Here is a 25,089-nt window from a genome sequence, read left to right as displayed (position 1 = left end):
ACATCTCCTCCTTTACTTCTGTTTCTCTGCTGATAAACAAATGTCAGGCATGTCTTGGATCCTGTCCCCTACTCAGTCAAGTTATTACATATCCATCACTCCTCTTTGTACTCCAGACACTGTGCTCTCAGTGTTCATTTGATCGGATCCAGATTGTGAAGGATACAGCAGTCATAAATAGGACTTGGGAGCCCAACGTTCCTTCTGGACCCCCATGAAGCTTCTCTTCCAGTCAGGTTCCTAATTTCTGGTGCTCCTGCTCAAAAGAGAGGGCCTACTTTGAACCAGAGCCTATAATAAGTGCCTACAGCTATGCCTTGATGGGAGATGGAAATTTTCATGTCAAGAGAACAGCGACCTGATACACTGCATGACTAATCTAAATGAAATTGTTCACCTATGGGTCTTAACTCCCTTAAAAGAAGACAAAGTGTGTGTGTGTGGGGGGGGGGGGGGCGGTGTACAACTCTTAGGCTTAATGCACTGACTCTCTGCAAGTATAAGAGGAGAAGGTTATTAGCACATCATTTGGGCAATGTGAAGGATAGGGCTCTGTAGGGGAAAGCATCAGGTTAATGAAGGGCAACCTAAAACTCTATACAGCGTAAAAGGAGGGAGGCTGCGCTTTGGCATCATCTTGCAGGTTAACAGTTCCCAACAATCGCACTGGGTCAGGAGCAGAAACGCAACATTCATCTTCTTTCCGCGGGCTTCAGCCATAGGGGGAGAAAGGTGGTACCACACTTCTCTCCCAGTGGATGACGATGACGTATTCTAGGCCGATGACTGCGGAGGCTCCTGTCAAATGAGTGAAGAGAAAAAGGAAGTGGGGAGAGGAGGAGGGATTCCAGAAATGAAACTGCAACAACCCTGGAATAAAAATGAGGGGCCATAATAAGAAATGATAAGCACAATCACCTTGAAATTCAACCTTCTGCCTGGTTTTTTCCAATTTGCTTCTGATCACCACTTTTATTATTTTGTAAATAAAGCAGGATGGGATAAATGAAAGAGAGCCCCTATAGGGTTCTATTTTTCACTCTCCTTTATAGATTGTTTTAAATAACAATTATACCATAATAATCAAATCCACCATTTTTAGCTTTAGGAAGTGTTAACAACGGTGAAGGTCTTTGAAACACTGTATTTTCAAACCACAACGGGCCTCTAAGATTTCTTCTCTACAGAAAGACTTATCTGGTTGTGCCCATTACTTTCAATTTTGTTGGGGAAGGGACATAACGTGCAGCATCTTGACTGTAAATGTCTGTGGGGAGTAACTGTCCAGGGAGCCACGCCGCAGCCTCTGGCAAGATCCGAGCCTTTTCTCTTTCGACCAGCAGGCGGCGCTGTTTTCCACGGCCACCGCCCCGCCCGCCTCTAAGGTCACTTCCGTTGCGGCCCAGCGAGGCTCTCCCCTGCCACGCCTTGTTGGTCTTTTTGAGGCCAACTTTCTTCACCTAGCACACCCTGCTAGCGTTTCTGAACCACAGTACTCTTGCGACAGTTTATGCTACTTGAAAACTTCCTTCCTGAATCATTTGTGAAAGTGGAAATTCTTAAGAAAACAAAACAACCCCCCCCCCACCACCACCCCGTATTTGGGATTGCGTCATCGCTGATTTTTTTTTAACATCTCAAATGCACTTCAATTTAAGTTAAATTAAAAAAGCTTCTGACTCAACAAAGAAGGCAATATATGTTGAAACTCAGAATGCTTTAAAAAACAAATTCCCCTTCCTGTTTATTCCAGACGCTTCTGCTGGTTTAGAGAGCGGGTCGCGAAAATTCAGCTGCGGCGCCATCTGCTGGAAGCGCCGCGACGCTGCAAGGAGGTTGCCGGCGAAGGAGGAGACAGGTTGCAGGTGAACGTCCGGCCCTTTGCCCAGAGAAGGCTCTGACACCAAGGTAACAGTCAAATGCAGTCCGCTTGTCTAAAAAGAGACCAAATTGATCCTGCAAGAAAATGGCCTCAGTTTTGAGGAGCCCTCCGGCCTAAATGAACTGGCATATGGTCTATGGGTGTTAGGAAAACCTGGGGCTTCAGAGGAAGAGGAGGCTTAATTCATTTCATTACCCAGCCCCCAGCCCTGGCTTGTTCTCAGGTGCAGCGCTCAAAATTAAAACCGTATTTTCCATCAGTGCACATAAGGAGTTACAAGGTGCAGAAGTCACAATGTATTTGTTCTGTTGAATGGAACTGATTTTGCTGAATGGAAGGAATTTTAAAAGATGAGGAGGGTGACAGAAATTAAATTAATCTGGGAGTGGGGATGTGTTAGAATGTGGCCTTGCCCATGGTTTGATACAAGGTCACTAAGACCCACTACCATTTTCCAAACTCTTAAGTCAGTTCTGATTTACTTGATGATTTTTCTATTTAGGAGACTGCAGGCTCTTTCCACACCAGGATCTAAACCTATTTGCAAACACATTTATATACATACTCCAAAACAAACCTCAATTTACCATTGCTGGGAACTTTGTTAAAGGTCACAATCAGAAAACTCCTGGGGAACTGGAAGAAAACAAGATTTAGAGCAGAAATACAATTGGCCCACCCATCTGGAAAAATACGGTGTCACTGATAGGAAACATTTGTAATAGGAAAATGTTATCAAACATAGTCCTCACCCTCCAGAGCTTGATAATAACATTCTAACAAAAATGAGTTTTTGTTTTCTGGGATGAGCTCATAATGGGTTTCCTGAAAAAGATGAAGTAGCTTTACCAACAATATAAACCTGTTGGAACCTAACTGGTGATGTAGTTCTTGGGGTCCATGTCACGTCACTTTTGTATACAGTCAGTGTTTTACAGAGACATCGTTTGGTGCTTGTATATCTAAGCCCTCATGTATGAGACCTACCTGATTCTACTGCCATAGTGAATAGTGTCACAGAGAAAATGTTAACCCTCCAAATGGATGCTGGAAGAAAATAAACTAGGAAATCAGGATGAGAAATAAAATGACAATCCACTGTGATGATGTAAGAAAGGACTGTATCAGAGAAGAGTCAGTATATTTTCTATTTTGAATGAGCAAAGAGTTATTGGGTGTCGAATTGTCACCAGTAGAGGAATTATTTAATGGCTGGTGCCGCGTCTGTTAGACCTCGCTTCTACTACGGTATTTGTTGACGAGAGTCTTTCATAGAAATAAACGACTTATAAGACATCAGTAGAGTGAGTGGTGACATGCCGTGCAATTGAGCGTCTCTTGGTGAAGGTACTTTTACGGTCTCTGGCTTGGAACAGTGCAGGAGGGGAGCAGAGGTGGAGCACAGAGACCCAGACGGTTTAAGCCCTCATGGTCTCTCCCTTTTGCATGGCACAAAGCAGTCCCTAGAAACTGAGTTTTTCTCTTCTATGGTGTTTCTGCTTTCATTAACTTGTTTGTTTAGAGGGTGCCTGCACCCTCAGAACAGAGCCACATATGCAAACTACCCTGGCCTTCCTCACAGATGTCTCAAGGGTATACATTGGGTACTATTTCTGGTGAACCCAATATTAAAAGTCTACCCATTCCCCCAGCAGTTGAGCTTGGGATTCAAATATTTAGTGTTTCGAAGAAAAACACACACACACACACACACACACACACACACAACGGAAATTTTTTCTAAAGATGACCTCTCCCTTGACTTTCAGCCTGTTCTAAATTGGGCTTTTGAGAGAAATGTGATCCTTCTTTCAAAAACATGAAACAGATTGAGTTTAGTAGACGTTTCTATCTGGACCTAAGGGTTAGGTAAGTGTGTCTCTCGTGATGAAAATCCTGACTTCACAGGGGACTTGCCTTAACAATGTCAGTTCAACTCACTGCTGTTCTCTCAGTACCACAGTCGTCTTCTCCTCCCTCCCTGCAAAATGTCAGGCCAGCTCCTGCTCATCAGTGGGTCTTGTCCTTCTGGCTACTTCCTCCAAGATTTCCTTGACTTCCCCAGGTGAAGGGAGGGTGCCCCTGCTGAGTGCCCTTCAGCTTGCGGTTCCCCATCATAGCTCCGTCACAGCATATTGTCATTGCTTATCTGTTTCCCATAACAGACTCTTCAATCCTGTCAAGACAGGGTTAAGGTTATTATTATGTTTATTTTGCATCCTCAGGGCCTAATTAGTGCTTCAGATCAAGCAGATAATTAGATAGGAATTCAGCATACAGTGATAACAAGAAAGGGTGTTTCAGAAGGAGGGACTAACCGTGAACACACAGAGGTATAGACGTGGAAGAATGGCCTGCAGCCTGAGTGTGGTTTGGCCAAAGCCTGAAGCCCCTGAAAAACTCCATTTTTCAATTAAAGGCAAAGGCTAAGAGGAGATTAGGTGGGAAGGAGTCTGAGGTGGCTACGAATATTGTGACGGTTTGTTTAAGGCAGTGGTCATCAGAAGTTGAAATAGGTGCGAATGATGACATTTCTGGTGTATTGTCTGTCAGATAAGTACTGTACATGTATTTTCATTAACAAGGTAGAGTCACAGAACTAGCCCATTTCCCTTATGAAAAATACCACTACGTTGGCAAAACCGGTCTACATGATCAAACTAGGCAGTTAAGTAGGCTTATTTTCTATTAGGAAAAGTTAGCCTCCATGTAAAATAAATTTTTTTGGTAATTGTTTATTTTTGGCTGTGCTGGGTCTTTGCTGCCATGAGGGCTTTCTCTAGTTGTGGGGAGTAGAGGCTACTCACTAGTTGCGGAGCGCTGGCTTCTCATTGCAGTGGCTTCTCTTGTTGCTGAGCACAGGCTCTAGGGTGTGTGGGCTTCAATATTTGCAGCACGTGGGCTCAGTAGTTGGTCTCCTGGGCTCTGGAGCACAGGCTAAGGAGCTGTGGTCACGGGCTTAGTTGCCGTTTGGCATATGGGATCTGCCCGGATCAGGGATTGAACCAGTGTCTCCTGCATTGGCGAATAGATTCTTTACCTCTGAGCCACCTGGGAAGCCCCTAGCTCTGTTTTTAAATTAAGAACACTATATCACTTTAAGGTCTTCCAGCACCATCTTGTGACTTCTTATTCTAAGACAGTCACTGTCTAGGGCACAGAGGGTTGCTGGGAATCTGTTCAGGGGATGAAATAAGGCGCTGCCCTTTTTGGCATTTCTTACTGGGATCTCAGGAGACTCTGCCTCAGACATAGTACATTCTCAAATCATTCCTTCCTTTGGTAACAAACAGACTTCAGGGTGGCTGAGGAGTGCCTTTCCCTTGTGAAGGGTCAGAACAGTTGGAAAGAGGAGGCTGGAAAAAGAGAAGGCAGCTCCATGTCAGCTGTGCCCTGACAGATCTCTTCCAGGAGAGGACACGTTTGGTAGCTCAGAATCTGGAAATGGAGCCTCTTATACTATCTATGCTGTGTACCCTAAGGGTGCCTAGATCCCAGCTTGAAGGCTGTGTTTCTGTTTTCATTGTTGTTGTTTTAATTATTTATTTGGCTATGCTGGGTCTTAGTTGCAGCATGTGGGATCTTCCTTGAAGCATGCCCGATTCTGCAGCATGTGGGTGTGCTCTTAATTCCCTTACCAGGAATAGATGGAAGCTGGGCCTCCTGCATTGGGAGCATAGGCTCTTAACCACTGGACCACCAGGGAAGTCCCTGAAGATTATGGTTTTAAAAAAAACCTGGATTTTATCCTACAGAACAGTGGTCTCCAGAGTGGAGTATATAAAAGGTACAAAAAGGAAATATTACAAATTCTAATTATACTTGTTAAATGTCATCCTCTTAAACTCTCTATATTGGTAGATGTTTATGATTTGTATAAAATAGAAGCATAATAGTGTATAAATAAATTAGGTGTGTGTGTATCAGAGGATGTGCAAACATTAGTCTGCTGATAGGCACATGCAATTAAAAAGCCTGTGGACTACTTTTAGGGACAGTGAAGAGTCATTGAAGGTTTCCAAGTGAGGGAGTGAAAATGAGCCCCATCATTGCCTGCATCTGAGAGTGAGGAGCAGTGTCCGGCCTGCAGGGAGACACGTGGAGGTACTCCCTCCTTCAGAGCTGGCAGCCTGGCTGACAGGTGCAAAAGCAAGTAACAGTAGTGAGTGCTTGGCTAAGCATGGGGGGACAAAAAGGAATCAATGTAAATGAATGCGGAGGGGCTTCTCTGGTGGCTCAGTGGTAAAGAGCCTACCTGCTAATGCAGGAGACTCAGATTCGATCCCTGACTTGGGAAGATTCCACACGCCTCGGAGCAGCTAAGCCTGTGAGTCACAACTACTGAGCCCACGCGCCCCAGAGCCCATGCTCTGCAACCAGAGAAGCCTCTGCAGTAGGAAACCTGAGCACCGCAACTAGAGGAGCCCCTGCTCTCCCCAGCTAGAGGAAAGCCCTCACAGCAACAAAGACACAGCATGACCAAAAATAATAAATACTTAATTTTTTAAAAATAAAAGAAAAAAAAAATTAAAAAAAATAAAAATAAAAGAATGTGGAAAGAGCAGTTGTTTTTTGTTTTTAAACATGTATTTCCTACAGAAAGAGCTGAGTTTTCAGTAAAGCCCTAAGATGGTGATAGTCTCGCCTTGCTATTTTCGTTTCAAATTCCAAGCATTCTGTTTCGTCGTTCCTTTTTCTCTGTCTTTAACCACCAAATTGATGTTTTATTTCTCATTGGGGGGACCATACTCTTCCGTTCTTAGAAAGTGAAAAGAAGTGAAAGTTACTTGCACAGTCATGTCCAAATCTTTGCGATCCCATGAACTGTAACCTGCCACACTCCTCTGTTCATGGACTTCTCCAGGCAGGAATACTGGAGTGGGTTGCCGTTTCCTTCTCTAGGGGATCTTCCCGACCCAGGGGTCAAACCCTGGTCTCCTCCATTGCAGGCAGATTCTTTGCCAACTGAGCCACTAGGGAAGCCTTGCCACACTATTTTCGTTTCAAATTCCAAGCATTCTATTTAGTCTTTCGTTTTTCTCCATCTTGAACCACCACATTTATGTTTTATTTCTGATTGGGGTGGGGATCATGCTCTTCAGTTCTTAGAAGAAATACCTAAAAGCTGAGAGTTTGTGATGAAGAAGGGTTATCTATTGTATTGGTCTTTCAGAAGATATCAACATAATGGTTAATATGTCAAGGGAAAAGGGAAGTTAGGGGAGTAACTTCAGTAGCTTCTTCATATTTAGAAATTCTACTGTGGTCAGAAGTTCCCAGAGAGAGAGGCACTTTAAAAAGTACCCAAAGAATATCATAATAAGGCATAATGATACCTTAACAGTTGTGTATAATAGATGCATCCTCAAAGGATTTTCATGGTATTATCCTTGCATTCTCACTAGTTATGTCTCTTGAGTGTGAAGGTGATAAAAGAGGTCCAGAAGCATCCCAGGCTCCATCTGAATGGAAGCTTAGACTTCCTGAAAAACAAAAACACTGTTGGAAAAGAATCCTGGAACGTTCGTCCAGATGCTTACTCCAACCCCTCCCTACTCACAGTAACACCATAGGTGTTTGTTTTTTTTTAAATATTGATTTTATTGCATCATTTTACTGATTAGAATGCTAGGTATAGTGGATATAAATATGAAAAGAATCAAATTTTTACAAACAATACTTTGCTGCTACACTAGTGAATAATTAGTGGAGGTTGCAATTATAGTACAGCTTTAAATAACATTCTCATAATGGATTTAACACAGTGAACCAACCAGGGCCTAAGGTTTAAAGTTCTGCAAAGAGAAATCTGGGACAGTGTGAAAACTGAGAAAGTTCATCCTTCAGTTACGTGCTTCTTTTAACCATAAATCCAGCGACAGAAACATTCACAAAACTTGCAGCAACCCCTGATGAGAGATCTTTTTAAGAAACAGGCAAAGTAATAATATGGAAACTTGGGTTCGTTTCCCAGGTAGACTCGTTCCATCCCATCCCTGTCTAGTCCTATCCTTACCTGAGAACTCTGTACCTGAAGTGCATTATGTATCCATAGGCGTTGTTTTAGCCATTTAACAGAAGAAAAAAACAAGACTTGGGCAAGATAAATATACTTGCCAGTACGCAATTGCTAGGTGGCAGACTTAGAATTCAGTTGATGTCTGTTTTACTCAAAGCCTGTTTGACTACCTGGGAGACAATTGGTAATTTTTGATGGAAGAGTCTCAGTAGTGTGGTAGAGTAGAAGACAGATAACACAGGGTTTGGTCACTCATTCAAATATTTATTGAAGAGGGTGGGACTTCTAGGTGTGGTAGAGTGAGGAGGTGGGCAAATCAACTCTCCCAAAAAGCAACTACAAAGTTGGAAAAAATTGATGAGGACAACCATTTTAGGACCTTGAAAATCGACCAAAGGCATAGAATAATATGAGAAGTGTTTGTGTTTGAACAATTGCTGAAATGTAGTAATAACAGTGGGAATCTGTGACACGCTTGCTTGAGGATGCTCCCATTTTCCAGCCCTGCTGCCAGCCCAGTCACCATGGAGATTTTGCCAGAGGTGGGGATACTGTGAGGACTGGCAGCTTTGCTGCCAGAGTCAGAGGGCTCAGTTAATATGGATCAGGAGAGGACCAATGGTTCTACTAACCCAAAATTGTAGTTGTGGTTGGGGGAAGAGTATTCCTGGCTGAGGTGTGTACATTTGCAGCTGAGAACAGAGGGCCTAAGATAGCCACATACTCCTGGCTGACCTCGAGGATTTGTACATGGAGGAGCTATGAAAGGGCCCAAAGGAAAGTAAAAGTAAAAACTCAAATAGGATTGAAAACAGCCTGAACTTTAAATGTGCTTCCCTGCCCACACCCATTACCAGAGGACAGAAGCCAATTTCTGTCCGAACACTAGCTAACCATTAGGCTACTTAGACACAGGGATGACCCCTAGGAAGCCAGACTTGAAAAGTAAAAACAAGAGAAAATAAACTGAGCAGGGATATCAATAGCCATACCTTTCAAAGGGGACAGATTTAATTGATTTAACTAAAGCAAGGTACTAAACACACAAACACAGAAGTTACCCTGAAGGGAGAAAAAATTGGAATCCAGAGTTGTTACAGTACAGTATTTAAAAATCTAGCTTTCAAATAAAATATGCAGAGAGGTAGGAATGTATGACCCATTCTGAGGAAAAGCAAAAATAAGTAGAAACTCTCTCTGAATGTTCCCAGAAGTTGGATTTAGCAGGCAAAGATATCAAAGCAGTTATGTTCAAAGAACTAAAAGAAATTGTGTTTAAAGAATCAAAAGAAAGTAGGACAGTAATATTAATAAATGAAGATACTCAATAAGAAAGCACATTATTTAAAATTTTTTAAATGACTAAAAATGTAGAAATAAGCAATACTTGAAAAATTTTCCAGGAGTAGAAATAAGCAATACTTGAAAAATTTTCCAAGAGCAGAAATAAGCAATACTTGAAAAATTCACTAGGAGAGCTGAAAAGCAGATTCAAGATGGCAGAGAAAAAGAAGCAGTGAAATTTGAAGAGAGAGCAACAGAAATTATCTACTGAAGAACAGGAAGCATGAGAATGGAACAAAAGTGAATGGAGCCTTGGACATTTGTGGGACAACAGACCAACATACGTGTAATGGAAGAGGAAAGAAAAGGTTAGAAAAAACAATTTGAAAAAATAATGTCTGAAAACGTGGCAAATTTGATTGAAAACATTAATCTACACAGGCATGTAGCTCAACCAACCCAACTAGGATTTAACTACAGAGATCCACACCTAAACACAGTATGCAAACTGTTAAAAACAAACAACAAAAAATCTTTTAAGGCATCAAAGGAAAACCACCATCATGTACAATGGAACATCAGTGTAATTACTAATTTCTCATCTGAAACAATGAAGGCTGGAAAGCAGTAGAATGGAATATTCAAAGTGTGAAAGACAAAACTATCTACCAAGAATTTTTTTTCAACCAAGAATTTTATATCCCACAAAGCTTCCTTCAAAAATGAAAGAGAAATTAAGACAAACCCAGATAAGCAATTTTGAGGAACCTGCCCTCAAGAAGTGCTAAAAGGAGTTCTTCAGGCTGACAGGAAAGGATATCAGATGGTATTAATAACTCAAATCCAAAGGAAGAAATGAATAAATAAAAATTTTTAAAAAGAAGAAATGAAGAGCACTGGAAATGGGTTAATATAAAGGATTATACAGTGCTATAGCTCTGTACTCAATATTTTATAATATCCTATAAGGGAAAAGAATCTGAAAAGGAGTATATATGTATATTTCTGAATCAGTTTGCTGCCTACCTGAAACTAACGCAACACTCTAAATCAATTATACTTGAATGAAAAAAAGGCAATATAAAAATATATTTCTTGTTTCTTCACAAAATGTCTTTTGAAAATATGAAATTGTATGAAGCAATAATTATAACACTATACTGATGAGTCATAACATGTGAAATAATATAATACCTAATAATATATTCGGTAGTATAGATGTAACTATATGATAAATAATATTAAGTGTTAATATGAAGATATATTTGAGATATTAATATATATTAAAGCACAAAGGAAGGTGTGGGTAGAGTTATATTGGACTAAAGTTTCTGTATTTTCCTGAAATTAGTATTAATCTGCAATAGATAGTAGTGAGTTAAGATGTATTTTATATTCTGTAGAGTAACTATTAAGAAAATAATTTTAAAATATATGGTAAACCTACATAAGACTTAAATGGCACATTAAAAATATTTATTTAACACAAAAGTGGCTTTGGTTCAGAGTGGCTGTAGTGGAGATAATGAAAAGTGGAAATGCAGTAAATGTGTTTCAAGGTAGAGCTAATGGGATTTGCTGATATACTGATGGGAGTGATAGTAAAAGAGTCAGTGATGACTCCAAAGTTTTGGGCCCAGGTGACAGGAAGAATGACATTGCAATTAATTGAGATGGGAAAGGGAGGAGCATGTTTAGGCAGAAAGATTTAAGAATTTAGGTTTAAGAATCTATTAGATATCTAAGCAGAGAATTCCACAGGCAGTTGGATATATGGGTCTGCAGTTCTGGAAAGCATTCTAAGTTGGTGACTTATGTATCTATCGGACTTCCCTGGTGGCTCTTGCAGTAAAGCGTCGGCCTACGATGTGGGAGCAACCCGCTCCAGTATTCTTGCCTGGAAGATGGTGTGGATGGAGGGGGCTGGTAGGCTACAGTCCATGGGGTCACAAAGAGTTGGAAATGACTGAGCGATTAAACTTTAAAGTATCTATCGGTGTACAGTTCAGTTCAGTTCAGTTCAGTTACTCAGTCGTGTCCGACTCTTTGCAACCCCATGGACTGCAGCACGCCAGGCTTCCCTGTCCATCACCAACTCCCAGAACTTGTTCAGACTTATATCCATCGAGTCGGTGATGCCATCCAACCATCTCAGCCTCTGTCGTCCCCTTCACTTCCTGCCTCCTATCTCCCAGCATCAGGTCTTTTCCAGTGAGTCAGTTCTTTGCATCAGGTAGCCAAAGTATTAGAGTTTCAGCTTCAGCATCAGTCTTTCCAGTGAATATTCAGAACTCATCTGCTTTCAGATTGGCTGGCTTGATCTCCTTCAGTCCAGTGGACTCTCAAAAGTCTTCTCCAACAGCACAGTTCAAAAGCATCAATTCTTCAGCACTCAGCTTGCTTTATAGTCCAACTCTCACATCCATAAATGACTACTGGAAAAACCATAGCTTTGACTGGACAGACCTTTGTTGGCAAAATAATGTCTCTGCTTTTTAATATGCTATCTAGTTTGGTCATAGCTTTTCTTCCAAGGAGCAAGTGTCTTTTTTTTTTTTTTTTTTTTTTTGAGCAAGCATCTTTAATTTCATGGTTGCAGTCACCATCTGCAGTGATTTTATCACAGACAGAGAATAAAGTCTGTCACTGTTTCCATTGTTTCCCCATCTATTTGCCATGAAGTGATTGGACTGGATGCCGTGATCTTCGTTTTGGGGATGTTGAGTTTTAAGCCAGCTTTTTCACTCTCCTCTTTCACTTTTATCAAGAGCTCTTCAGGCTCTTCAGTTCCTTTTCACTTTCTGCCATAAGGGTGGTGTCATCTGTATATCTCAGGCTATTGATATTTCTCCCAGAAATCTTGATTCCAGCTTGTGCTTTATCCAGCCTCGCATTTCACATGATGTACTCTGCATGTAAGTTAAATAAACAGGGTAACAATATACAACCTTGACATATTTCTTTCCCAATTTGGAATCAGTCTGTTGTTCCTTGTCCAGTTCTAACTGTTGCTTCTTGACCTGCCTACAGATTTCTCAAGAGGCAGGTAAGGTGGTCTGGTATTCCAATCTCTTGAAGAATCTAACACAGTTTGTTATGATCCACGCAGTCAAAGGCTTTGGCATAGTCAATAAAGCAGAAGTAGATGTTTTTCTGGAACTCTCTTGCCTTTTCGATGATCCAGCGGATGTTGGCAATTTGACCTCTGGTTCCTCTGCCTTTTCTAAATCCAGCTTGAACATACGGAAGTTCTCAGTTCACATACTGTTGAAGCCTGGCTTGGAGAATTTTGAGCATTACTTTGCTAGTGTGTGAGATGAGTGCAATTGTGTGGTAGTTTGAGCATTCTTTGGCATTGCCCTTCTTTGGGATTGGAATGAAAACTGACCTTTTCCAGTCCTGTGGCCACTGCTGAGTTTTCCAAATATGCTGGCATATCGAGTGCAGCACTTGAACAGCATCATCATTTAGGATTTGAAATTGCTCGCTTTATTTGTAGTGCTTCCCAAGGCTTACTTGACTTCACACTCCAGGATGTCTGGGTCTAAGTGAGTGATCACACCATCGTGGTTATCCGGGTCATTAAGACCTTACTGTTTAGTTCTTCTGTGAATTCTTACCACCACTTCTTAGTCTGTTCTGCTGCTTTTAGGTCCTTACCATTTCTTCGTTTATCGTGCCCATTCTTGCTGAAATGTTCCCTTGATCTCTCCAGTTTTCTTGAAGAGATCTCTAGTCTTTCCCATTGTATTGCTTTCCTCTACATTTTTTCATTGTTCATGTAAGAAGGCCTTCTTATCTCTCCTTGCTATTCTCTGGAACTCTGAATTCAGTTGGGTATATCTTTGCCTTTCGTACACAAGTGGAAAAATTGACCTTTAATAAGAGCATGGACAGTTTATTGTCAGAAGCTAGAAGACCAGGCAGGAGTGTGTGGGACAATCACAAATAGGTAAAGGGTTAAGAAGAATTATCCCAAATTTTGAAATTGTGCTAACAGGATTACTGGGTATCTTTTTAGTGAAGAGCTGGGCTCTGTCCAGCAGGCCCTCTGGGGATTGTCTCATTTTCTAAGGGCAGCCACCTTTGCTTGACTTTCTACTTATTACTGATTAGGATTTTTTTTTAGATTTATTTTTAAAGGTATATTTATTTATTTTTGGCTGAGCTAGGTCTTCGTTGCAGTGCACGGGCTTTCTCTAGTTGTGGCAGGCGGGGGCTCCTCTTTGTTGTGTAAAGACTTCTCACTGGTTTCGGAGCACAGGCTCTAAGCGGGTTGGCTTCAGTAGTTGTGGTGCATGGGCTTGGTTGCTCTGCAGCTTGTAGGGTCTTCCTGTATCAGGAGTCAAACTTGTGTCCCCTGCATTGGCAGGAGGATTCTTATCCTCTGGACTGCCAGGGAAGTCCTGATTAGGATATTTAACAGTCCTGTTTCTTATAGAAAACTTACAGTGATGCACGTAGTGTTCATCCGAGAGAAATACAATGGTATTGGCCCTATGGAAAAGATAGCCTCACAGGTTATGATTTTTTTTTTGTTTTCTCTTGAAGGGCATTAGTCAGTTTTGTTTCTACTTAGCAGTCTTATTCTAATATTTTTAAGGTACCTTTCCTGATGAAATATAACAACTCCTGTTCCTTAAATGCTCTTTGCACCAACTTTATCATTTTACTGGTTCCTTAGTCAGTAAATCTTGAGCTCATGTTTAATTCTATATTTATATGTTGTGATTTTAACTTTTTAAAATATATTTATTTATTTATTTGGCTGGGTCAGGTCTTAGTTGCAGCATGCAGAATCTAGTTTCCCAACCAGGGACTGAACCCAACCCCATGCACCAGGAGCCATTGGACTACTAGGAAGTCCCATGATTTTAACTTTTTGAAAATTATGTTTTAGCAAGGAAAGCATAACATTGGGAACTTGTGGACAGCCTCTTCTGATTGCTTCTATTTTCCCAGTGAATAAAGATGCAAAGTTATGAACTGAGAGTGAGAATGGGAAGAACTTTGGAGGGTTTGAGGATCCAGAAGAAGACGTTAAAAAAAATGTTGAGGAAAATGGGAAAGTGAAGGGACTTAGGGAAATACAGTATTACTGCTAAGCAATGGAAGGCCCCCTGGAGGTTAGTGATCATGAATTTTAAGTGGATCTGTCAGCCTGCCACAGCTATGCCTGTAGGCATGGGGTAGGTAGAGATTTAATTAGCTTTGAAGTTTTGCTAAGTGAACAGGACAAAGAAAATGGAACTAGGGAGTTGCAGATGTAAGCAAGAGTGTAAGATTATAGTGATAGACTGTGCAAGGAGAGGTGTGAGGACATACGAGGGTAAAGGGCAGTGAAATGGTGGCAAGATTGGCGTCTCTCAGTCTCCTTAAAGGGAAGGATTGTTGGGATTGGTTTTTTCTTACTGGAAAGGTGGAGATGGTGATTGGGTGGTGGGATGCTTAAAATGGAAAAATTGACCCCACTGGGGTCAGTGGGGTGGGGATACTTATTAAAGTTAAGAAGTAAATGGGCAGATGGAAAAACCCACAAATTTGAATAAAAGGGAAGAGATATAGGATAGTAACTCAAACAGGAAATGACACTATGGTGGTTTGGGAGTAATTTGTGTTAAGAAAGAGAATTAAGGGTCAAGCAAAGGGGTTAATTAATAAAGCAAGTTCCCAGAGGCTGTCAGCAGGAATATAAACTAGGACCCAAGTGGGTGGGATTAGTATTAATAAAATTGGAGGGCACCTTAGTGAGAAAAGTGGGAGGATAATACAAGGAACAAGAAAGACAAACAGTTTGTGGAGGATGGGATGAAAGCTATTGGAGCTCAGATTGAATCCTTTAATCATATCACTACATTAGGAATCTAGGTTATCTGCTGGGAGTGAGCAGGTAAATGAAGATTAGGAGCTTGAAGGATACAGAAGCAATGAGGAGCTTCTCATTGGGGAAGCACCTCTTTCCTTGGGAAAGGAGGAGTAAAAGATGGATAAGAGTCATACAGCAGTGAGGGGTGAAGACTGAGAGAATTTCAAGTCTTCGAGGAAGGTGATAGATTAGCTTAACTTCCTGTGTCTCTCTGTAAAGGTGGAAAGCACAATGAGCTACTTCTATGGGTTGATTTATATAATGTAGCAGGTTACAAAATTGATCACATAGAAACAATGGTACTTTAAATCATTCTTGAGCTCCGGATACAGACCCCCTTACTTACTAAATCTACTTGTTTGTTCTGATGGTGTCCAAAACTCTCTACTGGAAGGCCAAAGACAATCTAGCTTCAGCCTCTTATAAAAATAAATAAATAAACAGAAGTAACCCCGACCCCCATGCCTCTGGTATTTCCTATTGCTATTGCCCACCTAGGCTCCAGAGACAGGAAATTCAGAGCCTTTTCCTATTCCTCACTCTCCAATCCAATTAGACACTAATTTCTACAAATTCTACATTGTAAATGCCTCTAAGAGTTTGATGCTCCTATTGGGATTAATTATAAACTGTTGTGAAATAAGAGTCATATTTTATGTCAAGACAAGAAAAATCTAAACATAAAACATTCTTGCTGCCTGTTGTCCTCCCCTCCCACTGTACATTGTGTCTCTACATCATGATTGACTAAACCTCCCGCATCACCAGGAATACCTGCTCAACCATAAAGAGAAACCTCCTAGCATCAACAAGCAACTCCTTAAAAGATAACACTCTTTCTTGAGCTTGTCAAGGGTCACATGACCTACCACAATGACACCTAGATCTCGATCATGTAAACTGTCAGTAATACTTCATTTAGTGTACAAAAAAGTTACATAACTGTGCCTTGACTTTTAATGGACAGAGGAGTTCTCAGAGCTTTCTGAGCTGTGCTTTCTGGGTTATGACCCTCAAATTTGGCTCAAATAAAATTTTCCATTCCTTTCTTAGAAGGATTGACTAATTTTTCATTGACACTGTCCAGAATCTTAGGTTTGCATATGCCAATTTGGGACATAAGGGAATGAGGCAGACTGGTTGTGTTCTAACTCAGGCATAGAGGAAACTAGCTCTCTCAGATTAAATTCCTTGGATGGCTAAACTGTAATGGGCTTACAGTCTCCAGTTCCAATTTGTACGGAGCACAATATGTGGTCTCACATCAATACATGGGGCCTTGGCACTTCCCTGGTGGTCTAGCGGCTAACACACTAAGTTCCCAATGCAGGGAGCCCGGGTTCAATCCTGGTCAGGGAACTAGATCCCACGTGCCACAGCTAAAAATCCTGCATGCTGCCACTAAGACCTAGTACAGCCAAAATAAATAAATATTAAAGAAAGAAAGAAAAGAAACAGCAACATACACTTAAAAAATTACTTGAAATGTGTTAATACTTGAAATGTCTTAAAATGCGTCTCTAATCTAGACTTCTTTCCTCAAGACGGTTTTGAGTCTCAGTATCCTTTTCTGCCACTGGACTGTTGTCAAGCTCTCCTAGTTTTACCAAGGCTATATTCCCTAATGTAGAAACTTGAGGATTTGTGTTGGAAGTCCTGGTCCCTTTCCACCCTAGGATTCTTATGCATATTGATTCATTGCCTCCTTAAGTTCTCGACTTGATGTCTGATTGGCATCTCATCCTCACCGTGTTCAAAGCAAACCATGAGCTTCCTGTTCCTTACCACACTTAGACCTGCTCCTTCCAAACTGCTCCTCATCTTAGTATCAACTCCATTTTTCCAGTTGTTCAGACCCCAACCCTTGGGGTCACTCTTAAAGTTTTACAATTTTATTTTATGTATTTATTTTTGGCTGCTCTGGGTCTTTGTTGGTGCATGGGCTTTCTCTAGTTGCAGCGAGCAGGGGCTACTCTCTAGTTGCAGTGTATGGGCTTCTCATTGCAGTGGCTTCCCTTGTTGCAGAGCAGGGGCTCTAGGGCCTGTAGGCTCCCCAGTTGTGGCTTCAGGGCGCTAGAGCATGGGCTCAGTGATTGTGGCACATGGACTTAGTTGCCTGTGGCGTGTGGGGTCTTCCCAGGTCAGGGATCAAACCCGTGTCCCCTGCAGTGAAAGGTGGATTCTTAACCATTGGACCATTGGGGAAGCCCCGGTTAGGGGGGACATTCTTGAATGTTTTCTCACAACCCCCATCCAATCCATCAGAAACTCCTAACCAGAATCGGGCCACATCTCATCATCTCCTCTGCTGCTGCCCTGCGTTCCTGCTCAGATTATTACAGCAACTGCTTAATTGGTCACCTGCTTCCATTCTTACCTCCCTAGAGTCTATTCTAAGGATAGAGGCCTAAACGACCCTGTTAAAACAAAAGTCTAATTGTATCATGATGTTGGGCCAATGACTTCCAACCTCATGCAGAGAAAAAGCCAAATTCCTTATGGTAGCCTCTAAGGACCTACATAGTCTGGACTTCACTCTCTCTCTAACCTTTTCTACTGCTTTTTCCCTCATTCTCACTCTCTAGCCATTTCTTCTGCCTGGAACGCTCTTCCCCCAGAGAGTCACATGGCTCAGCTCGTCCTTCAAGTCAGAGAGGCCTTCTTGCCACATTAGCTGAAACAGCACTCATTACTCTCTAGCATCCTCACTAGATTTCATTTTTCTTCCTATGTCACTTCTCTTCCCCAAATGCAGTATGATCTCCTCAGAGGCTTTGTCTTCTCCTTAATTCCTAGTACAGTGCTTAGTACACACTAGGGGCCAGATAAATATATGTTGTGTAAAACAAAGAATAATGTAATTTTGCATTTCTAGAAAATCTTTATGTTTTCAGGGCACTATGTAAAGTAACTAAATTGTATAAGGAAACTTAGAAGCTATGTTTTATTTTACAAATGATGAAACTAAGATCCATTCAGTAAGTTGTGCTAGAACTAGAATCTAGATCTCCCAACCCTCAATCCAGGGATCTACTTATTCAGAGATCTGTTTTAGATCAGTTATTATCCTCACACTGCCAATGGGGAAACTCAGATGCAGTACAGGAAGGGAACTTACCAAAGGTCATGTTATCTATTCACACTAGAAACCAGAATTCCCAGTTGCTAGTAGTGATAATGGCTTTGAGAGTTTGCATTCTTGTTGCTGAGGAGTCAATAAAGTTGTTACTTCAATAGGTTGTTTTTCTAATCTTTGCCTCCCCAACCTGCCAGCATCTTTCACTTTGCGCTTTACTCTGTCTTTGTCTATAGAGGTCAGAATGATTCTGTTGCTGTCTCGTCAGTTCAGTCACTCAGTTGTGTCCAACTCTTTGTGACCCCATGGACTGCAGCATACTGAAAGGTTGTTGCTGAACGATGAGACGCGGGATTCTTGGCCTCCGGAGGAGATGAATTCAATCCGGGGCCAGAGACGAGGCTGGATTGCTCAGAGCTTTTGTGTAATAAAGTTTTATTAAAGTATAAAGGAGATAGAGAAAGCTTCTGACATAGGCATCAGAAGGGGGCAAAAGAGTACCCCCTTTGCTACTGTTAGCAATGGAGTTATATACTCTCCAATGAATCCAAAGAATGTCTGGAGGCTGCAAAGACCTCACCAGACCCACTCCCATAATTTACATTTTAAGATAACAGAGTTGGCTAGAAGGACAATCTTTAATCCAAAGATTGTCCTCAGGCAGGATATACATCCTTGTAAAGACCAGACCTACTCCCATAATTTACATTTTAAGATAACAGAATTAGCCAGAGGGTTTAATCCAAAGACTGTCCTCAGGCAGGACACATTATTGTTATATAATCCTAAGGAATGTAGAGGAAAAAAAGTAAAAAAGTTTGTCCTTTCTTCCTCCTTGAATATCCCAGACCTCTCTCTCCTTGGGGACCCCTAGACTTCTTATCAACTTGCCTAGGAAATGACTCTCTCAATACCAGGCTTCCCTGTTCATCACCAACTCCCAGAGTTTACTCAAACTCATGTCCATCCAGTCGGTGATGCCATTCAACCATCTCATCCTCTGTCTTCCCCTTCTGCCTTCAGTCTTTCCCAGCATCAGGGTCTTTTCAAATGAGTCAGTTCTTCACAAGAGGTGGCCAAAATATTGGTTTCAACATCAGTCCTTCCAATGAACATTCAGGACTGATCTCCTTTAGGATGGACTGGTTTGATCTTCTTGCAGTCCAAGGGACTCTCAGAAGTCGTCTTCATCACCACATTTCAAAAGCATCAAGTCTTTGGCATTCAGCTTTCTTTATAGTCTAGCTCTCACATCAATACATGACTCCTGGAAAAACCATAACTTTGACTAGACAGACCTTTGTTGGCAAAGCAATGTCTCTGCTTTTTAATATGCTGTCTAGGTTGGTCATAGCTTTTCTTCCAAGGAGCAAGTGTCTTTTAATTTCATGGCTGCAGTCACCATGTGCAGTGATTTTATCACAGACAGAAAATAAAGTCTGTCACTGTTCCCATTGTTTTCCCATCTATTTGCCATGAAGTGATTGAACTGGATGCCATGATCTTAGTTTTCTGAATGTGGAGTTTTAAACCAGCTTTTTCACTCTCCTCTTCCACTTTCATCAAAAGGCTCTTTAGTTCTTCTTTGCTTTCTGCCATAGGGTGGTGTTATCTGAGGTTATTGATATTTCTCCCAGCAATCTGATTCCAGCTTGTGCTTCATCCAGCCCAGTGTTTCACATGATGTACTCTGCGTAGAAGTTAAACAAGCAGGGTGACAACATTCAGCTTTGATGTACTCCTTTCCCTATTTGGAAACAGTCTTTTGTTCCTTATCCAGTTCTAACTGTTGCTTCTTGACTTGCATACAGATTTCTCAGGAGGCAGGTAAGGTGATCTGGTTTTGCCATCTCTTTAAGAATTTTCCAGTTTGTTGTGATCCACACAGTCAAAGGCTTTGGCATAGTCAATATAACAGAAGTAGATGTTTTTCTGGAAGAAAAACTTTGCGGAACTATTTTTCAGAAGTAGATGTTTTGCTTTTTCGGTGATCCAATGGATGTTGGCAATTTGATCTCTGGTTCCTCTGCCTTTTCTAAATCCAGCTTGAACATACGGAAGTTCTCAGTTCACATACTGTTGAAGCCTAACTTGAAGGATTTTGAGCATTACTTTGCTGGTGTGGGAGAGGAGGGCAATTGCGTGGTAGTTTGAGCATTCTTTGGCATTGCCCTTCTTTGGGATTGGAATGAAAACTGACCTTTTCCAGTCCTGTGGCCACTGCAGAGTTTTCCAAATCTGCTGGCATAATGAGTGCAGCACTTTCACAGCATCATCTTTTAGGATTGAAATAGCTCCACTGGAATTCCATCACCTGCACTAGCTTTGTTCATAGTGATGTTTCCTAAGGCCCACTTGACTTTGCATTCCAGGATGTCTGGGTCTAGGTTCGTGATCACACCATTGTGGTTATCTGGGTCATGAGGATCTTTTTTGTATAGTTCTTCTGTGTATTCTTACCACCTCTTCTTAATATCTTCTCTTCTGTTAAGTCCCTACCATTTCTGTCCTTTATTGTGCCCATCTTTGCATGAAATGTTCCCTTGGTATCTCTAATTTTCTTGAAGAGATCTCTAGTCTTTCCCATTGTATTGTTTTCCTGTTATTGTTGCTGTCTAAGCATTAATAAATAACCACTACTTTCAACCTAGACAGCATATTAAAAAGCTATAGAGACATTACTTTGCCAACAAAGGTCCATCTAGTCAAAGCTATGGTTTTTCCAGTAATCATGTATGGGTGTGAGAGTTGGACTATAAAGAAAGCTGAGCACTGAAGAATTGATGCTTTTGACCTGTGGTGTTGGAGAAGACACTTGAGAGTCCCTTGGACAGCAAGGAGATCCAACCAGTCCATCCTAAAGGAAACTAGTCTTGAATATTCATTGGAAGGACTGATGCTGAAGCTGAAACTCCAATACTTTGGCCACCTGATGTGAAGAACTGACTTATTTGAAAAGACCCTGATGCTGGGAAAGATTGAAGGTGGGAGGAGAAGGGGACGACAGAGAATGAGATGGTTGGATGGCATCTCCAACTCAATGGACATGAGTTTGAGTAAACCCCAGGAGTTGGTGATGGACAGGGAGGCCTGGCAAGCTGCAGTCCCTGGGGTCGCAAAGAGTCGGACGTGACTGAGCGACTAAACTGAACTTTTCCTTGTACTTGGACTTCATCTTCTCTGACTTCCTTAACCATGTGCTTGGGCTTCCCGGGTGGCACCAGTGGTAGAGAACCCGCCTGCCAGTGCAGGAGACAGAAGAGACATGGGCTCAATCCCTGGGTCAGGAAGAACCCTTGGAGGAGGATGTGGCAACCCATTCTAGTATTCTTGACTGGAGAATCCCATGGACAGAGGAGTCTATGGCCTACAGTCCTTGAGTCACAAAGAATCGGACATGACTGAAGTGACTTAGCACGCACGCAACAATGTACTTGGGGTTAGGCTGTGGCTTTGTTCAGTCTGCTGTAACAAAATTCCATAAACAGGGTGACTTATTAACAACAAAAATTTATTTCTCACAGTTCTGGAGGCTGGAAGTCCAAGTTCAGGGTGCCAGCGTAGTCAAATTCCAGTGCAGACCCTCTTCCCAGTTGTAGACTGTCATTTTATCCTTGTATCTTCAAATGGCAAGAGTGCTCTCTGGGTCCCTTTTATAAGGGCACTAATTCCACTTATGAGAGCTCCACCTCACGACCTAATTAATCCCCCTTAGCCCCGCTTCCAAATACCGTTACGGGTGGAGGTCAGGATTTCAATGTATGAATTAGGTCAGGGTCGGTTGGGGGAGAGGGTTGGGGTACAGAATACATTCAGTCCATTGCAGGCTCCCTGGGCCCTGATCAGAGGCCATGAAACCCCTCAACTCAATTAAGCAAACCAGCATCAAGGAAACAGGTTTCATAGCTTGTTAGGTGACCTACATCCCAGGTTATTTTGTTTTTTTTCCTCTTTGAAATAACTGTAATTTGTTTACTATCAGTTGTTTCAGGCACAATAAAGGGAAAGAGCAGCCTGAATGTAAAATTTGTTTCTTTGTTTTGAACACAAAGAATTTCCTCCTTCTCTTTTTCTTTTTCCCACAGTGTGTGAACCTGGCTCTGTCCCTTGGGTTCAGTACAAATAAACGGAGCTGCTGAGGGAACAGGGTAAGCAAGCTGATTTTTGTAGTTACAGGCTGTTCCACATAACCCATTTACAAGGTCAGTAGGGACCACAGCTTACCAAAACAAAGAGGTATGTAATTTTAAATGAGGAACTCTTGATCGATCAGAAACAAGAAAAGACCTTCCAGGGTTCCTAAATGGTTTATATTCCTGACTGTAATGCAACAAAAAATTGCTGGAGGGTAAGGAAAAAGGAAGACAGACTAGAGGATCAGAATATTAAAGTGCCATAAAAATAGAGTGCTGAGTATGGCCGTGTCTGTTAGAACTCTGGACCAGCCTCTTTCCTTCATTGTGTTCTTATAACTGAATGGGATCATTACAGGTTTGGATGATTTGGAGAAATAAACATGTAATTAAAGTTGTAGATATAAAAGTGGTTTCATATGGATGTTTTTAGAGAAAAAAACAGTGGTTGAGAAATGAGAGCCTTAAAACCAGCCTCCTGAGGAAAGGGCTGAGGATCCCAGAGAGGAAGGCTGGACTGCAGGCAGCATGGGCCAGCATGTGCCTTTAGATAAGTTCCTTCAACCTATGAGCCTCAATTTTCTCTTCTGTAAAGTGGAGGCAACAGTAGTTGCTGCCTCATAACCTCATAGACTTATTGTGACAAGTAAACAAGTGAAGGTGTGTAAACTCTTCATCCAGAGGGTGGAAGCTGAGTGGTGACACTGGTCCTGGAGGTGGGATGCTGGGGTGGAGTGTGGCTAAACAGGAGTTGGGGACTTTTATAATCCAAGAAATAAAACAATTGGAAAAGATGTCGATTGCGATTGGAGGGGCTAAGAGGTAAAGAGTCTTTTTTTTTTTTTTTTTTTTTTTTAATATCAGAGCTCTAAAGAACTAAGAGAAATGTCCTGATTTGGGCTAGAGTGGAAGTAGGGGCAATGGAAAATGTTTTAACAACCAGCTGAGAGTGGAGATGAGAGCCTAATTTGTAGTATTCACTAATTTCCATGATGTAAATACATCCATCATTGCTGGTTTCAAGCTGCCAATGTGATGTCTAACTGGCTCACCAAATTCCTAAAAATCTAAATTGTTGGCTCTAGTAGGCTCTCTCACACACCAGTGAGTAGGAGGATTAGTATTACAAAAGAATCATATGGGGTTCAGGTTAGGGAGCAGCCCACTGACTTGAAGTGGGAGAAACAGATCCTGGAAAAGGCCAAATGCTTTCAGCCAAATTTAATTATGGGCTTCCCTGGTGGCTCAGATGGTAAAGAATCTGCCTGCAATGAAGGAGACCCGAGTTTGAGCCCTGGGTTAGGAAGATGTCCTTGGAGAAAGGAATGACAACCCACTCCAATATTCTTGCCTGGAGAATTCCATGGACGGGGTGGGGGGAGCCTGGTATGCGGTAGCACATGGGGTCTCACACTTCCACTTCACTTTTTCACCTGAGTAACATGAAACTCTTTTACCTCTAAATTTCCCAACTGTGTACAATTTATGCAGTGGTACTCCCTCGAACTGAGGTACTACAGGACTAATTAGGTAGGAAAAACCAAGTACTTGGTGTACTTGAAAACAGTCGGCTCTGTGTCCTGGGAGGAGGTATCAGGAAAGTGAAAGAGGAAAGATTATCCTAAGATTCACAGTCTCTGAGTAAACCCCCACCATCTCAGCTGCTGGCAAGAAGGTACAGTCAAAAGGAAAGAAGTTTCTCAGGGGCCTTTCCACTTTGGGCTGCCAGGGGCTTTTTAGGTACATGAATAAATAAAATTATTAAATAAACATTGCTATAAATAGAAAAGAGTTCCAGACTCCAAGATGTAGTCTACTTACTGGAATAATAATGTAGATGATTGGAGAATGTGAATAGTTCTTTTTAATTTTCTGCAAGAGTATACTCCCTGTCTATCCTGAAGGGACAGAGGAGGAGAATCAAGGAAATGGTTATTAATTACAGGAAAGATCAGAAAAATCTTAAGGTAAGAAGGATTGGCTCTGGGATATAAAGTGGGAATACAGGAGAAACAAAACCTACTTAGTTGCTTCATTTGGTCACTGTGAGGAAATGACCCCCAAATACAATATTTTTAGGGATTATAAGGCAGGTTCGAAAAAGCCATGTGATGTCTCGGTGGAAATAAAATGTGGAATTTTAGAGATGAAAGTCAGTCTTCTGTGGTAGCCTCACAGAATGGAGCTTGCATTTCACATAAAGTCCTAATGGAAGAGAAGGCCAAAAGCCTGCTCCAGTCATTAGGGAGGAGAAATTCAAAATAGTGTATAATTAAGTTACGAAGGTTGTAAATAGTTGCAGAGAAAGAACAGTAAGTGAAAGTTAAAGGATCTGAGGATTATTTTTCCCATATTATCTAGAAGATAATAGGCTCTTCTCTATTTACAAGGGGTAAAGAGAAGGGGAAAAAATGCTTCAAGATACATACATTTTATTATTATTTTATGCAGAGGGCTCTCATGCCCCCTGCATTGGGAGCACAGAGTCTAACCATTGGAGGGCCAGGGAAGTCCCAAGATTTTAAAAATGCTTATCATAAAAAAAAAAAAAAAAAAAAATGCTTATCATAAAGAAGGTGGTTGAACATAACTGTGAGGAGTCTTAGCTGTCCTTTGGAAGTCTTGAAAGTAGGACAAATTCTCTTTTTGGTATTATATGAGCCTTGCCTTAAGAAAAATTCAACAAATGACTTCTAGGACGTCCTTTCCTTGTGAACTAGAGCCAGTAGCAGACTAATATAGGGCCAAGAAGTAAAAGAGGCAACTGCCATTTTAGGCATTTGTTCTGGGTTCCACCTCTTGTGGTTCAGAGTAAATTATTTCAAGTCT

General features: G+C 41.5%; 1 protein-coding gene across 2 annotated transcripts in view; it reads left to right on the top strand.

The window, feature by feature from the left end:
* The first annotated feature begins 1,759 nt into the window (after positions 1–1,759).
* LOC136167162 (tubulin alpha-1C chain) overlaps positions 1,760–25,089 on the top strand; it is a 40,620-nt gene continuing 17,290 nt past the window's right edge. Inside the window, exon 1 of one of the 2 annotated variants that reach the window (XM_065934497.1) lies at positions 1,760–1,908. The gene's annotated coding sequence lies outside the window, so the exon portion shown is untranslated. Of the gene's footprint in view, positions 1,909–22,230; positions 22,276–25,089 lie in introns of those variants that run through there. The other variant, XM_065934496.1, reaches the window with a different exon arrangement.

Source organism: Muntiacus reevesi, chromosome 4 (assembly GCF_963930625.1).
Source record: "Muntiacus reevesi chromosome 4, mMunRee1.1, whole genome shotgun sequence".
NCBI lineage: Eukaryota > Metazoa > Chordata > Mammalia > Artiodactyla > Cervidae > Muntiacus > Muntiacus reevesi.
Note: the sequence above shows the minus strand (reverse complement) of the source record. Positions and strands in the feature narration are given on the sequence as shown.